The sequence below is a fragment of the Tamandua tetradactyla genome, chromosome 7, assembly GCF_023851605.1.
Source record: "Tamandua tetradactyla isolate mTamTet1 chromosome 7, mTamTet1.pri, whole genome shotgun sequence".
Taxonomy (NCBI): Eukaryota; Metazoa; Chordata; class Mammalia; order Pilosa; family Myrmecophagidae; genus Tamandua; species Tamandua tetradactyla.
This window is the reverse complement of record NC_135333.1, coordinates 127,965,776-127,981,560: the sequence shown is the minus strand read 5'-3', so window position 1 is coordinate 127,981,560 and position 15,785 is coordinate 127,965,776.

Sequence of the window (15,785 nt, the reverse complement as noted above, 5' to 3'; positions counted from 1 at the left end):
CGCCAATATGGTAAGAAACAAAAGGAAAATAAAAGGGAAAAAATCTAACCAAAATTCATGTTCCCAAAGCCATGGAAAAGTGAAATAATCCATCCTTCTAAATCTAGTATGTCTTTAATTAGGATGAGGATTTGGAAAACAGGTGATCCTAGAATCCTGTATGACATTTAGATTACAACTAGTACATTCCATGTTTTCACTTGAAATAAATGGTGATACTAATAAACCCAAGGTATTAATATTTTTGCAAAGATATAAAATTTGATTTATGAGTTACTTTTGGATATTATTGAAGAAATACATCCATTGTCTTTCTTTGAGCCTTCACAATAAGGTTGACATCATTTTACTTATTTTACAGATGAGTAACTCAGAGAATAAATGACTTGCCCAATGTCATATAGCTTATAAATCAGATAACTGGAAGCATTTTTTTTTCTGACACTAAAATAAGTAACTTCCATGGTAATTCATTGTGTCTTTGCTTTCATATTTATATTTGGTGTTTTTTTTAAATTATGTACTCCTTATTTCATGAAAAAATCTACAACTTCAAGATAATTTGGAGGAGGAATTTTTGAGCTGAACTAGTTATTTGGTGTCCCACAATTCTAGCCCAAAATGGCGTGTTTGATTCAATATTACTCCAATTTACATGTTATTGGATGGAGATCTGTCAACTATGGTCTGCTAATCTGGTTGTTTAAGTAACTTTAAACTAACTAAAAAAAAAAAAGACAAAGAAAAGATGATTTTAAAAACTTATGATGCTAGTATTGAAGGTTATTTAAGTGGAAGTGAGAAATTACTCAGTTGAATATAAGATAAAAGATATAAAATATCTTCATAAATACATGAAGATGCTTTAATGACTAAAAGAATGATTGGGGTATATCAGAAACTTATCCTTGGATTTTTAGGATTTCATAATTTAATAATAGTTAGTTTTACTGTCGGTTGGAGAGAAAATGAAGTACAGTGATTTTAGTCACAGAGTTGACTTTGACATAAGTCTGTTTTTAAAGACACTAATACACACTTCATACAGTTCTTTTTAAATGCTGAAGGATTTAATGCATGTGAAGTATATGTTACATAGTACTCACTCAAATGATAACTATTTTAGACAGAGATAGATGAGATACATAATATATAATAGGCATTTTTTCTCTTTAATGGCCTTTAAGCTCTCTGGGGATGAGAACCATGTATCTTACACATCTCGGTTAACTCACTGTGTTCCACATCCACTGACACATAGTAGTTCTATATTAATTTTTATGAATATTGATTATGAGTATGGTTACTCTAAAATTGTCTACCAGGTTTAGGTAATAAATGTCTTTAAAATACAGATCAGCCTCGTTCTCAAGCAGGTTAAGAAGTTGAGGAGCACCTGAAAGCCTTGGAATTCCAAAGAATCAGGTGCCTTCCCCCTCAACACTTCCCCACCCCCATGCACTGCCATTTGTTGTTTCTATGTCTTCTTAATGAATGGTGGTGTTAATGGCACAATTTCTTGAAGTTGCCAATGATGACATGCAACTTTATAACTTATTAAATATGTGGTCTCTGGGCAAGTTACTTTACCTGTTTCTCATTATTAGATGATGAGATTCAGAAGTTCTCATCGCTAAAATACAAAGTACGGGTGGCTTAATCTCCATCTCTAACTTTAGTTCTCAGAGAACTAGTGAAATCCTTTGTAAGTTAATGCATTTCACCACTTGCCCCAATTACAGTTTAGTCAACTTTATTCTATACGTAAAGCTTTTGCTAAGTCAAGTAAGTAAGCATTCTGTAAATTTGGATGAATTAGACTCAATTGCAAAATAGAAAAATTTTATTCTTGTATGTTTTTATTCTTTTGCTATCTTCTATCTTTAGCTGTACTATCTTAATTCCAAAAACCATCTTCATCCCTAAAATAAGGATTTCTTCATACCTAAAATATGAATAATGATAATATTTTTTCATAAGGAGGTTATGAGAATAAAATTAGTTAATCTATGTAAGAGCATAGAATAGTGCCTACTTCTTAGTACATATACAAAATGTAAATTATTATAATTAATAGCTATTACACCCCTCATCTCCAATTTTATTAATATTGGTTCTGTCATATCACTTATTTAGTTTGAGCAAGAAAGATAAAAGCATTATGACATTTACTTACCTTTATTACAAGAAGTTGAGAAGGAATTTTAGGGTTTGTCTTTATATATTTGATTTAATTATATTACCTAATTATATCCATGAATCTAATGATGAGATGTTTTGTTACTGAAGAAAGTTTTCATGGAGCAGAAAATTTCACTGTGGATACCCTATACGTACCTAAACCAATGTAATGTTTCTGGGGGCAATAGGAGCATCAGGGGAAGATGATTTTTAGAGTAAACATGGTAGAGTTAAGGATAGAAGAGAGCAAAGGAATAAAATGATGTAGGACCAAAATTTTTCTATTTTGCAACTAAGTCTAATGTCATACAGCAATTGAGTCTAATGTCATCCAAATTTATAAGATGCTTACTTACTTAACCTAGAAAAAAGCTTTAAGCACAAAATAAAATTGACTAAAGTGTAATTGGAGCAAGTGGTGAAAGGATTTAATTTACAAAGGATTTCACTCACTGTTTTGGTTTGCTAAAGCTGCTGGAATGCAATATACCAGAAATGGGTTGATTTTTTTCAATAGGAATTTATTAGTTTACAAATTTAAAGTTCTAAGGCCATGAAAATACCCAAAGTAAAGTATCAGGAGGAAAATTACTTCTCTGAGGAAAGGCTGCTGGCATCCGGGGCTCCTCTGTCACTTGAGAAGGCACATGGCAAAGTTTGCTGGTCCTTCTCTCCTGGCTCTGGTTACAATGGCTATCTACAAATGTTTCTGGGCATTTCTCTCTAAGCTCTCTGGGCTTTCACTGTATTTATCCTCTTCACAAGTGAGTCCAGTAAAGGATTAAGACCTACTTTGATGGGTCACATCTCAATTGAAATAGCCTAACCAAAAGGTCCCATACACAATAGATTTCCTACACAAGCATAGATTAAAAGAACATGGCCTTTTCTGGGTTACATAAGTGGTTCAAGCAGCACACTTGCATTCTCTGAGAGCTAAAATTACATACAGAGATTATGCAGTCCATACCTTTTATCCTCATGATGAGAACATTGAGGTTCCTCAAAATTGAGTGATTTGCCATAGGTAATCTAACTAGTCTCTGGTAGAGTAGGGAACAAGGCCAATGTCACTAAACTACTAGTAGAAAACTACCAGTGAATCTTTTCTTCTACTACATCATGTCAGAGAAATTTGTGAAGAGCGCCAAAACTTTATCTTGAGTAACTAGTGATTCCCTTACTATTTAATTGTATACTCTGAATTATAGAAATCATAGCTTCTAAAAGGTAAACACTGAAAGTCTATCCGAAATAAAGAGAAATATAGTTTCAGATGATGACAAGTTTTGTGGAAGTTTGGTGTTCCTTCATATCAACCGCTGTCTAATTTGAAAGTCAGTTACCATGGAGATCAAACGAATTAAGGCATCTAAAGTCCCGGGTTCAGCTGTTAAATTCCTGTCTTGCACTGATTAATTAAATAGTTTGAAGTCAAAATAGATTTTATACTTTACAATTGAAACTACCATTGATTTTTAGAAAGTTAATAAGAGATTAATTAATTATTGTGAAATGATTTTCTTAATGGCATTAGGTTTCTCACTGTATTTGTTAAGAGAGAAATAAATCTCCTTGATTTAAGTAACTATTATTATTTATATAACTGTGACAATATGCAAACACTGTTTACTTTATTTAAAACAATTTTGAAATTTGAAACACACTTGAACATGCATTAAAAATATGTATTATTTTCCTGACACTGTACCCACATTTATGGGCATGTGGTAGGACCCCAATGAACTCATATCTATAGAGTACTTAGAAAATGGCCATGGACTTACCTGACACCCCCAAAATTCTCAAAGAATGAATAAATTTGTATCCAGAATTATTTTAGTTATTAGTAATAAAAAACATCTAAACAACATTATTAGGCTGAAGGTCTGTAAGGGAAAGGCCAGAGTGTGATAAGGTGATGGCAGAGAAATACACAGGGTACTTTGGGAGAACACAAGAAGGTATCTTCAGTGTCAAAAGAGCATGTTGGGGAAAAGAAGGGAAAACATTTAAAAAAATGGTTGTTTGAGCTGGATTAAAAATTTTTTAGTGAATAAAGGGGAAAAGCCATTGGAAACACTACAAATAATCTTTGCAAAGGCAATAATCTGTGAAAGCATATGTATCTTAATATGATCAAAAATTTATAAGGGAAAATGAAACTAAAGATCTGTTGAGCTTCTACTGTTCTTGGTACTTATATCTCATACTATGCCCACTCAACCTGTTTTAATATTCAGTTCAATCCATTTCTGTACTCCATTAATACATTTATGGAATATCTGCATGGGACTTTGTTTTTTGAGGGGGCTGGGAAGTAATGAATAGAGCCTTAGGTTAAATATTTTCCCCAAATTAATCAATCTACATAAAATGAACAACCTATTTTCATTAAACCCTACTATAATTATGAAGAAGTATGCAAGGGCTGGATAATGGGAAACTTTTACAGGTATTTTAAAACTGGGAATTCTTGCTCCCACCTTATTGCTAGCTGCCAAAATAATTTAAATCGGCTCTGAAGAATTTCCAAGATACCAAATTGTCTTTCATTTACAATGAAAAAAAACAGCCTGCATGCATTCACTCTCTCTCTGCATCTCCAGCACAGAAATCATGCACTTTCTTATTTTTAACTTTCTAAGCATAAAGAATCTCATTATTTCCTTTCCCAAGCAATATGTCTATTTTCCTGCTTTCTAAGGAAGAGTATTCTAAAGCAATGCAGGAATTTCACAGCCTTAAATCACTTTGCATGTCTTTCTCAAACAGAAAGCTATTCATTCAGAGAGATTTTACCTGACAGGCCTCTAAGCCCAGTGGACAAGGGACTTTTATCTGATATTTCAAAATTGGTGCATTCTCTTAAGCTTGGTTAAATAAGTTGTGTGGATATGTATTTAAACTTCTAAACAAAAAGGAATGCATACATGCAAACATATCTGTTCATTTTCAACATGGCGTCTGGCTAAATACCCCATAATATGGGGTTTGTATTTTATTTTAGAGATGAAAAGAAAAAAACTTGCAATAAAAGCTTGTGTTTTAGAAAAACCCTTTATCAAGCAGTGAGAAGAAGTAATCTACAGGGAAAATATTGGAAACAAGGATCAACAAGAATCCATTTTGATGAGTAGCTCTAAAGGTTTAAAGTAAGGAAGCAGTGGTGTTGGAGGCAGGACTGAATTTAAGAGATATTCCAATGGTAGAATAAATAGGTGTTAGTTCCTAACAAGATGTTTGTGTGATATCTCAAAAACATTAAATACCGATATTAAAAGTCTGGTTATATGTGTTTTTATATTCACTCTCATTTCTCTTAATTTATCTTTCTAACATTGACATTATTGGAACTGAGTGCAGAGTTCATATTCCTCTACATGTGAAGTGTACAAGTAGGAAGACATATTACTGCTGAAGTTTTTACTATACATTTTCCATTTTAGCCCAAATTATTTTAGGAACTTTTTCACTTTTCACCATAACATTTCAAATTATTATTAAAAATGACATTCTTACTTTATTTTCCATATATACTTATTTGTCTTTCTCTTTATGAACTCATTTCCTACTTTCCTCATAATTTAAAAGAAAGAAAGTATTCAAGAAAGAAAGGAAGAGAGCAGTATATAGTTAATAGACTTTAAAAAAATTATATTTTAAAAATGTCAGCAAAGAACCAGCATAACTTTTGAGCAAACTTCAAGTTTCTTTTTTTCTGATGTGTTTATCTTTTTATCTAATCCTATGGATTTTTCCAAAATGACAATAAGAGCTGGATATGAAAAGAGTCAGACAACAAATAAGGAAGAAATGATGCTCCTGCATAAAATCAAACTTTTACCCTTGGCATTTGTTTCCTAGCCTCTAACACACAATGTTTAGCTTATGGTACTGCAGTACTGAAATACATTGTTTCTCTAATAATGCCTTTTTAGAGGAAGACTTAAAACAAAGCAATTTTATTGATTTTTAAAATCTGATATTAAGAATTTATTTCACCCATATCATAGATTAATTAAGCTTTGTTTCATAATACTGTCAGGAGAAATTTAAACACATTTTCAAATAACACAAATTTTGAATAGTATACTTTACTATTTAAAGAAATTAGAATAGTTAAAAAATTGGTTTTCATTTTTAAGTCATATTTCAGGATTCCCAAAGATGGAGTAACAAAAAATATACATGATTAAAGTAATACAAGTTTGACAAATTGATAGAGAAATAACATGACTGAGCAATTCAGAGCATGTGAAGTCTTCTAAGGTGCAATGGTTATAAGTTTAAAAACTTGAATATGAATACAGTTGACAAGTATGGCCTTTTACCAGTATCATCTTTAATGGCAAAAATAAGTCATTTTGCATGTTCTGATGGACCTTACTTCCTACATGTGTTAACGCAATATTGCATTTGAAAAACTAGAATGAGACAGAAAGAGCTGTTTACTCTGTGAAACAGAATATGAAAAATGTGCCCTTCAGCTCTTTTTTAACAATAAAGTAAAACATCTTTCTGTCATCTCATTATATTTCCAAATGACTTGACATTTAGCAGCTTAAAAAGCAATCAGCACTAAATATTAAACATTCGTCAAAGAAAATTTAGATGAAATATTTATATTTCATACTTTAAAGGAAAAATGTTAATAGCTCTAATACAATGATATCAATTTGTCCCAGGAGAAGCAAGATCTTTGGACATGGAGTGCTTACAAGTCAATGTTTACATTTTCCTTCATAGTGGAAATTCTGGTTATATCCACCTCTTTAGTGCTGAACTTCACACATTTGGGAATAGGAAGTCAAATTTAAAACAGAAGAAATACCCATTTGTTTCAGATTTAGGATTAAAAATATTTTGTTGTTTGTGGTTTTGTAATACACTGGTTAAGGCCTTGGATTTGAGGGTCTGCTAGACTAGCCACAAATAGTTCTACTGAAACAGAAGAACTTCAATAAAATCAATAATTCTCCGTTTTCTTATCTGTAAAATGGAAATAATATCTACTGTATGGATTAGTCTATGGATAGTAGAAATAGAAATATAGTGAAGGATTTTTTTTACTGTATTTCACAATGTAATGTATGTAAGAATCTATGATTCCAAGCAAAGACTGACTGTTGTTAATAAAGGGGTGAAGTGAAAACTATCTAGCTCTTGATGAGTGGCAAAATCTTGCTCATGTTAGGATTAGGCGGCTTCTGGAGCAATGGTCCTCAAGCAGGGGTGCTCATACATTATGCAATTAAGTGGAAATAGGGTAGAGGCAGAGGAGGAGCAGAAATGCTGGAAAACCCCAGTCCTGAGGCTTGGGCTCATAGGGTTTAACTAAGATTCAATGTGAACTAGAGAAAAGAGAATTCCTCCTGCCCTTAAGATGATTTTACTACCAAATAATAACTCACAGCACCCAAACCCTTTGGAGGTTGGCAAAGGGCATGGATAAAGAACCCTCTGTGTTGCAGGTAGCAGGGTGTGCAGTTTTGGCCTGCCGCTAGGTGCAATGTAGGAGCAATTTACCAAAAAAATTTGAAGTCTGTGGTGCACAGAACGTCACTATAACAACAGCAGTACCCAGATTCACACCAACTATGGACTAAATGTCTCAAACGTCAATTTCCTGGTGAAAATTCTATTAACTCAGTTAATAGAATTCTCAGTTTTGACTTTACACGCAATGTCTAAGATTAAATTAAAAATTACAAGATGCAAAAGAGGAGGAAAAACTCGTTGCCAGAGGAAAAGCATCTAACACTAGGTACAACAGTGACCCTCATGTTGAACCTATCAGAGGGATCTTTAAAATAACTGTAATATGTTAAATGATAGAGCTGAAAAGATGGAAAGCATATATGAATACCTGGACAATATCAGCAAAATTTGGAAATGATAAAAAGTCAAATGGATTTGCTAAAAATGAAAAACAAGATATTAGAGATGATGAATCCCTTTGCAAGCTTAGTGGCAGAATGGACACAGGAGAGCAAATAATCAGTGAATAAATTACACAGACTGAATAAGAAAAATGAGGAGTGAAAAAAATGAAAAGAGAAGAACATCCAAAAATAGTGGGACTGTTGAACTTTCTAATATATGTGTAATTGGGATAACATGCAGATGAGAGAGAAAGAAGAGAGTGAAAGTAAACAAACCACAGAACAAAGTAGCAGTACTACTAGAATTAGTTTTTAAAGGTGTTTTTAGGTGATTTGGGGGAAGATCAATACACACACACACAAAAAACCAAAATTCCTAATATGTCAGCAACAATTTAAAAATTAAGGGGAAATTGTTTTTATAATAACTTAAAATATAGAATATGAGGAAACAATTTTAATAAAGTAAATGCAAGATATATGAAATATACAACATTTATGAAAAAAATTAAAGACAAAAATAAATGTAATGACATCATTTTGACCTGAAGGTCTTAAAACCAGAGTTGAGGAATTCAGAGGTCTAAAGAGGAATTTTGATTCAATTTCACCATTGGTTCTTGCTGGAATTTCTACCTAGCTGGCCCCCCTAGGAATTCAGACTAAGCACTTGGCCTCACCTTTATCAGAGTTTCTGGCTTGCCCTATAAAGTTTACACTTGCCAGTCTGCATGGTAGTTTGAACCAATTCCTTATAATATATATGTATATATACACACCCTTTTTTGATTCTGTTTCTCTAGGTTCCCGAGAGAACCCTTGCTCATAAATATATAAATAAATAAATAAATTAGAAAAATTAATTTGAAATGCATCATAGATTTTAATGTAAAAGCTGAAGACATAAACATTATTGCAGGAATATAGAAGAAAATCTTATGAACTTGGGATAGGCAAAGATTTCTTAACTAGGACACCAAAAACCATAAACCATATAAGAAAATTTTGATGAGCATAAATTAGGCTCATCAAAATAAATAAAAGTCTTCTTTTCCAGTGAATTCATTAAATATTAAAACTGTTATTACAGATTGGGAGATAAAGTTTGCCATACATACACAATTAATGAAGTTAAGCACTTTTCATATGTTTATTGGATATCTTCATTTGGAAAGAACTTATTTGAGTCATTTGTCCATATTTTCACTTGCTTGTCATTCTTAATGTTATTGATTTATAGAAGCTGTCCACATATTTAGGATAAAGGCCCTTTTTTAGGCATGTGTACTGCACATATATCCTACTTTTTAGATTCTATTTTCAATCTTTTCAAGACATCTTTTGAGAAAAAAGATATTAATTTTTAAATATTCAATATTTTATTTTATTTTTTCTCTTCAGTAGAGAAGTTACAGGTTCACAGAACAATCATCCATAAAATATAGGATTCCCATATTCCACCCTACCACCAGCACCCTGCACTGGTGTGAAACACCTGTTAAAATATATAATTGTACTATTAGCTAAAGTTCATGGTGGAAATTAGTGTTCACTGTCCCTTAGTTCAGTTCCATTGATTTTTTTTTTAATGTGAATTCTTTTACCATATTTACAATCCAACAGCTTCCACTGTAATCACATTTGGATAGATGGTTCAGTGCTGCTCACTGCATTTGCAATGCTGTGTTACCCTCACTGCCATCCACTACAAAACATCCCCATCAGTCCTAGCAGGAACCCTCTCCATTTTAAGTCTGAACTTCCCATTCCCTTTCCTTGGTAACCAACCTAGATTCTAATTCTGACTCCACAAATTTGCCCATTCCAATTGTTTCAAATCAGTGAGATCATAAAATATTTGTTCCTTTGTGTCTGACTCATTTTGTTCACCATTATATACTCAAGGTTCATCTATGCTGTCACATGTATCAGGATTTCATTCCTTTCGATGGCTTAATTATATTCAATTGTATGTATATACCACACCTTCTTTATCAATTCATTAGTTGATGAACACTTGGTTTGTAGCCATCTTTTGACAATTGTGAACAATGCTGCTATGAATATTGATGTGCTAATATCTATTTGAGCCCCTGCTTTTTCAATTACTACTAGCAGGATTGCCAGATTATATGGCAGTTCTACACTAAGCTTTTTAGAGGAACCACTAAAGTGTCTTCCACAGTGGCTGCACCATTTTACATCAACACCAGTAATGAACAAATGTTCCTATTTCCCTGCATACTCTTCAACTCTTATTTTCCACTTTTTAATAGCAACCATTCTAATGGATGGAAATGGTATCTCACTGTGGTTTGATTTGCATTTCCTTGATGGCTAATTATGTTGAACAGCTTTTCATGTACTTTCTGGCCACTTTTATATCTTCTTTGCAGACATGTCTATTCAAGTCATTGGCCCATTTTAAAATTAAGTTTATCTTTTTTGTTGTTCACTTGAAGGATTTCTTTATATATACAGGATAATAATTCTTTATCAGATACATGGTGTTTAAATATTTTCTCCTTTGTGAAGGTTGTCTTTTTACTTTCATGATAAAGTTTTTTGGGAAACAAAAGTTTTTTTTTTTTTTTTTTGATGTATGAGGTAGCATTTATCTATGTTTTCTTTTGTTACATCTGCTTTGTGTGTAAAGTCTAAGAAACTATTGCTTAATACAAGGTCCTCCTGAAGATACTTCCCTTCATTTTCTTCAAGGCTAGCTCTTCTATTTGTATTGAGGTTAGTTATTTATATCATGTTCATAAAACTTTATTTTGCCTTTTGCACTTACATAAGTATTTCAACTGAAATTGTTTTTACTTCATGATGTGAAACAAGTTGTTTCAATTTTTTCTATATTTCTAGTTATCTAACTATAATTATAGCTATCTAATTAATTAGTGCCATTTATTGAAAAGATTATCTTTATTTCCATTTTGCTGCAGTACTTCCTTACTATAAATCTATAAAACATAAGTGAAAATTTTAGTTAAATATTTTGTCTGTCTATTTGGCCAACATTGCATTGCCTTACCTTGAAACTCTGTAATAAGTCTTGCTCTTTGGTAAAGCAATTACTCTCACTATATTTAGGTAATTTACACAATTGCTCCCTTCATTTTTCCTTGAAGTTTTGAATCTTATATAATCACCACTGTGTTTTTTTGCAAGCTCCTGAAATGATATACCAGAACTAGAATGGCTTTTAGAAAGGGGAATTTAATGTTGCAAGTTTACAGTTCTAAGGATGTGAAAGTGTCAAAATTAAGGCACTTATAAGAGGTTACCTTCACTCAAGAAAAGCCAGTGGGTCAGGAACACCTCTGTCAGCTGGGAAGTGACATGGCTGGCATCTGCTGGTTCCTTGCTCCTGGACTCCGTTGGTTTCAGCCTCTGTTCCTATGGGGGTTCCTCACTTTGCTTCTCTGGGGCTGGCTTTCATCTCCTTTCTACCCTTGGCTCTCTCCAGTTTCTGGCTTGCTCAGTGTATCATGGCACTATCTGCAGGGTTCCAAGCATCTGCAAGCATCTCTGTCCCTGTTCTGTGAAGCAACTGTTCTCCAAGTGTCTCTCTGTTCACTCCCCTCTGGACTTTCTGTTGGTTGTGTTATTTCTTTTGTTTGCAGCTCTCTCCAAAATGTTTCACCTTTTAAATGACACCTGTAAACTAGTCAAGACCCATCTGGAATGGGTGGACTTACATCTTCACCTAATCAAAAGGTTGCACCCACAATTGGGTGTGCCATATCTCCATTGGAGATAATCCAGTCTAAAATTTCTGCCGACAATACTGAATCAGGATTAAAAGAAATGGCTGCTCCCACAAGACTGGAGCAGGATTAAAATATGGCTTTTCTGGGGAACATAATATTTTCAAACTGGCACAACTACCAATAAAAATCTTTTGTGGTACTGGTAGAGATTGCTTTTGATCTATGGATCAATTGGAAATCATTATCCCTCGTGATGTTAATATGTGAAAACATTGCATACCTAGATCAAAACCAACCTTCATTATCTTTTTAAAATATTATTTAATTTTGTGTTACTATTTTGTCTACAATTTTTAATTCTATGTTCATTAGTGAGTTGAACAGTTAATCTGTGCTCATTTTTTCTTTCTTAGTATTCTAATAATGTTTATATATTAGTTGGGTGTAGCTTCATAATATTATAAAGTATAAAATTGTTATAGAAGGATTTACATAAAATTGACCTTGACTTTTTCTTAAATGCTTTGTAGATGTCATTAATAATGTTTCTGAGCCTAAATTTACTCTGTGTTTTTTTTTTAAATTATAGATTCAAAGTCTTTCCTACTCACAGAACTATTAAGATGTTTACATTTTCTTTATTTTTTTTTTTTTAAGGTTTTATAGTTTTATTTACTTGAAATTTTCCATTTCATCTCCAGTTCCATAAATTTGCTTATAATATTCTCTATTATGATTTTCAACGATATTCTTCTTTTCAATCCAGATATTGGTTAGTTCCTGCTTCTCTTATTTTCTTGATGAAACTTGCCAAGATTTACCAATTTTGTTAGAATTTCCAGAAACTATCTTTAGGATCTTCTTTTATTCTTCATAGTGCATTTTTTCATCGATATTTTCTTTTGTTCTTTTTTAAAAAATGATCTCATTCCTACTACTTTCTTTGGGCTTAATTTTCTTTTTTCTATATATTTTTTAAGATTCATGTCTTCTTTCTTTTTTCTCTCACACCTACATAGCCATCCTGCCCCACCCTACCCCACCCTATCCTCACCCTATCTCCTACCACACATTGTCTGGTTCCTTATTTCCTTTCAGCTGTAAGAAATATCATTTAACTTCATCCACTGAGGTTTTTAACTTTGGAAGTTTCATTGATCCTTTTTATATTCCCTAGCTTTCTGATAATTTTTTGAAATTTTTATACCTTGAAATATAATTATTTCAAATCAGATTCGGATAATTCATTATCTACAGTGGCTATTGTTTAGAATTTTCTTTATTTTGGGTCATGCTTTATTTTTCCACTTCTGGTTGGCAATTTTTGATTGCCAAATATTTCCATGAAAATTGTTGAAATAATTTTATGCATGGAATATTATAATAATTGTTAAGGGATTCATCTTTCTTTGCCTCTTCCAGGTGTCTGGGAGGGCCACAAAAAGAAATTTGCAATCACTTAATCCAATTTCAGGAATTGAGATTTTTTGAGATGCCAACCAAAATCAAATGGGTTTCAGCAGGGTTCCCCTTTGATGGGTCTTTCACTTCAATCTCTGCTGGTTTAGTGTCAGAAATTTGTTAAAATTTTAGCTTACCTTCTTAGTTACAGAGCTAACTCCCTTTCGAAAAAATGATTTACAAAAACTAGAACTAAAAGGGTACAAAATTCTAGCCTTGTCTCATCGGGCTTCCATACTTTCCAAATCAGGCCTATCTTTCTCCACTATTTTATTAGGTTTCTGGTGCCTTGAAGCATATGTAATATATATTTTCCAGTGGAAGATTGGATAAATTATGTAATCCGCCATTACCCAAAGTCCACACGTTGTCTTTACAATGAAGTATTCATTTACCCGAGAGCATGGTTATATTACAATTTTGGATACAAAATTAAAAATTCTATTTAAATAACTATGCATAAATGATGGTTACTTCCTCCTTGAAACATTTTCCTCAATTGGCTATCGGAACACCTTGCTTCTCTCCTGTGATTTGTTTCAATATCTCCTCTTCAGTCTCTTTTGACAGCTTTTCCTTATTTCCTTACCAACCAAATTTCCCAGGTTTCTGAACCTTGACTTTTTCCTTTCTGTATTTATAGCCACTTAATTGGTGAACTCAGCCACATGTTTTTATCTACATACTATCTTTATATATATTTTGACAAATTTCAAATTTGCATCTCAAGACAGAATTCTTGCTGAGCAGATTTATCCAATTTCCTTTTCCAAACTGATTCAATTTCCTGCTTGACATACACTCAACTGGCACTAAATTGTACTATTGCTCTATACATCTCTAAGCCTGCTTTTCATACAATTTCCTCATCTCAGTCAAAAACACCTTAACTCCAATTAAAAACTTGAGCATACTGCTAATCTCTTTTCTCCTACGATCTACATAAACTTTGTCTGCACATCCTGTGATTTAGATAAATAAATAATTTGCCCTCTTCTTATTATATTTATTGCTATTTTCCTGGTACAAGCACCATCATTTCCAACCTGCATTAATGAATCAGCAGATGTCAGTCCTTCAGTCTATTTTCAACACAACAGGCACAATGATCCTGTCAAAACATAAATCATATCATATTTCTCCTAAATGAACTCAAACAGCTGCCTCTGGTACTCAGTATAAGAGTCAAAGTTTTGGTGGTGTTGCTGTTACTTTTTCTCTTTATGGTATCTAAAAGGATTTAAGTCATGGAAGCATATACTATTCTAAGGAAATATGTTTGCTTATCCTTCAATTTGCCTTCTTAAATACTTTATCTTGAGTGACTCTATACAATGTCAATCAACTTTCAAAAACAATATAATTCTATACTACGTCTTGCCTAAGTTATAAGCCAGCAAATGAAATACTTCCTGTGACTTATAAAACACGTGTTTAAAATTGTTAGATACTTCATTGTGTCTATTTTGGTCTCTTTCAATGCACCATGAAAAAACAGGAAGGATTTGTTGTTACGGAATTCGTGATTTTTACGAACCACCAATTTTTTGTCCATTTGTGAATGGATACATATGCCACAAACTTATAATTCCTGTATTTTTTCTCTCTCCATTAGTTCTACCACTTTTCAATTTTAAATTACATTGTATTGCTATATTCATGTTTTGTAGAAATGTAAAAATTGTCCATACTTCAGAAAGCATTATTCTGCTTCTTTCTTAATTGCTCACTTTAAAACAGGTACTATGATGAATTCTTTATGTATAACATATTAATACATGTTAAGTAATCATTATAACCCTTTGAAATAAATTTTATTATCAGAAAAAATATGTGAATCACTTTTTCTGGGCAGTAGAACTAAAGCAGTCACTACTTTCTTTTGTGGATTCTTTAGGATTTACACAATATACTAATTATACAATCATAAGATTTACTAATTATACAATCATATTGCCTGCAAATAAAAAGTTTTAATTCTTCCTTTTCAATCTGCATTCCTTTTATTTTATCTTTTGATATACTGTGTTATCTAGGAACTTCAATTTGATGATGAATTCAATGGTGAGAGGAGACATCCCTGCCTTTTTCTTGCTGTCAGAAGGAAGACCTTCAGTCTTTCATTACTAAGTGTAATATTAACAGATTTTACATAGACATCTTTTATAATGTTGATAGATTTTTTTCATGAAAGTGGACTTTTGCCAGATGTCTTCTATGTGTCTTTCAAGACAATCATGTTTACGTTTATTTAGTCTATAAATATGATGAATTACATTGATTAATCTTTGAATATTGAACCAATCATTCTTTCCTGGGGTTAATCCCCAAGAGGTCATGATATATTAATCTATTAACATATGACTAGGTTTGCTATGCTAGGCTAACATTTTGTTAAGGGCTTTTGTGTTCAAGTTCATAAGAGATAATGTTCTTATAGAGTTTTCCCTTCTTATGTTTTCCATGTGATTTAGATATCAGAGTAATACCGATCTCATAAAATTATTACACAGTATTCTTTTCTTTATTTTCTATTTTCTAG